The sequence below is a fragment of the Austrofundulus limnaeus genome, unplaced genomic scaffold, assembly GCF_001266775.1.
Source record: "Austrofundulus limnaeus strain Quisiro unplaced genomic scaffold, Austrofundulus_limnaeus-1.0 Scaffold27, whole genome shotgun sequence".
NCBI lineage: Eukaryota > Metazoa > Chordata > Actinopteri > Cyprinodontiformes > Rivulidae > Austrofundulus > Austrofundulus limnaeus.
In genome coordinates, this window is record NW_013952429.1 from 488,783 (window position 1) to 490,677 (window position 1,895).

A 1,895-nucleotide genomic window follows, 5' to 3' on the forward strand; every position below is an offset into this window, starting at 1 on the left:
TGGTCACCCAACACTTAATAATAGCCTCTACCTCAAGCGGTAGAGTAGCCAAATGGCTGGCTCACTGCTGCCAACTAGCCGTTCATTTTTATGTTGTAGTTCAGCCTCTGACCACTAGTTGGCAGCAGTGAGCCAGCCATTTGGCTGGCTCACTGCTGCCAACTAGTGGTCAGAGGCTGAACTACAACATACAAATGACCGGCTGGCAGGAAAGCTGACATTTTAAACCATAATAAAAAAATCGATACAGGGCTTTAGAATATCGATACAGTATCGGGAAATGAAATATTGCGATATTTCAATGTATCGATATTCTCTTACACCCCTACAAAACACTAGCTAAATAATCAGAACACTAGCTAAATAATCAGAACACTAGCTAAAAGAAGCCTAATATTAGCTAAAAATAGTAAAACACTAAGCTAAAACAGAGAAAAAACAATATCTTAAAGAAGCATATTAGCTAAAAAGAGTAAAACACTAGGCTAAAATCTAAGAAGCAAAACACTAGCTAAATAATAAAAACATTAGCAAAATAATAAAAACTATAATTAAACCTTTACTACAAACCAAGTATAGTACACGATAAACTTGGTTGAGTCCTCCATACGAAACATGATGAAGCAAACTTGACTATAAAGCTTCATGTCTTTAAATACTTAAGATGTACACAAGTTCAAAAATGCTTCATAATTAAAATGGACAGGATATGACAATTATTTTAAACCTGCTTTAATTGACCAGAATTATATATAAAAAAAGACAGATTAATAATATGGTGCGTTCTGGAGAAAAAATTGAATATAATTTGGAGAAAAACAATTAACATCTGCAAATTAGGACCTGGGGTCTTTGTGTGCTCAGTTTGCATGTTGTCCTCGTGCTTGTGTGCATTTTCTCCGGGCACTCCGGTTTCCCCCACAACACAAAACAATAGGTTACCTTCAGGCCCAGGCCTCCCTTGAAAAAGATCTGAGATCTCAACGGGACTAGCCTGGTAAAATAACAGTAAAAAAAAAAGGATTAATTAGAGAAGTAAAGAATAAATGGGGAAAATAAATCAGTATATGAAGAACTGCAGGAAAGTGAATAAGAATAATGGAAGATATATTCAGAATAGAAAAGGGTTGAAAGTACAAGAACCAGAAAAGTAAAATCAAATAATAAGCTTCATTTCTTTGATTACTAAAGGAAACAAAACCACAACTGAAAACAACTTTATTCCATTTTTTTCCCAAAAAGGAAGTAGATGATAAAACATCACAGTAACAATAAAAAAAAACAATTTTTTATGAAAACACAAAAGATGCATTCAGGTGAGACTTTGTGGCCAGAACCAAACGCTTCGACTGTGGAACCAAGATTCACTGAGGACACAAAAACAAAGAGAGACCGGGATTTACCAACTGATTTCAGCAGAACAAAGATATTTATTATATAAGATATATTTATTAAATGTTTGAAGTGGTCATCAGACCCTGAAGGATTACAGTTTGCTGACGTAGAAATATAAAACTATTATCAGCAGAACGACCATGTTGGAGAGATGATTTGGCTCTTTTACGTTTGTTTGACCCATCCCTACCAGGGCTAACTGTTGTTCTTAAAGGGATCCCCGATTAGTTGTAACATTAGACTTTATTTTAAACATTTATTTTAACTGTAAAATAAAGACTGTAAAAATACTGTAGGATGTCCTGATGCATCTCAGTAATCCAGGTAAAAAATCAAAAGGAAAAAAAAAATTGTATAGGTCTTCTGGACGGGTTCTTCTTTAATGAAATGTTTCGTCTCTCCTCCAAGAGACTTCTTCAGTCTGAGAGTTTCAGGCAAAATTCAGGCTTTTAAGTAGGGGTGTCCCGATCCGATATCAATATCGGATATCGGTCCGATAT

General features: G+C 35.0%; 1 protein-coding gene across 1 annotated transcript in view; it reads right to left on the bottom strand.

Moving 5' to 3' along the window:
* Positions 1-1,201: 1,201 nt before the first annotated feature.
* Positions 1,202-1,895, bottom strand: part of ilf2 (interleukin enhancer binding factor 2) — an 18,127-nt gene continuing 17,433 nt past the window's right edge. Inside the window, exon 15 of the mRNA XM_014004858.1 lies at positions 1,202-1,367. The gene's annotated coding sequence lies outside the window, so the exon portion shown is untranslated. The remainder of the gene's footprint in view (positions 1,368-1,895) is intronic.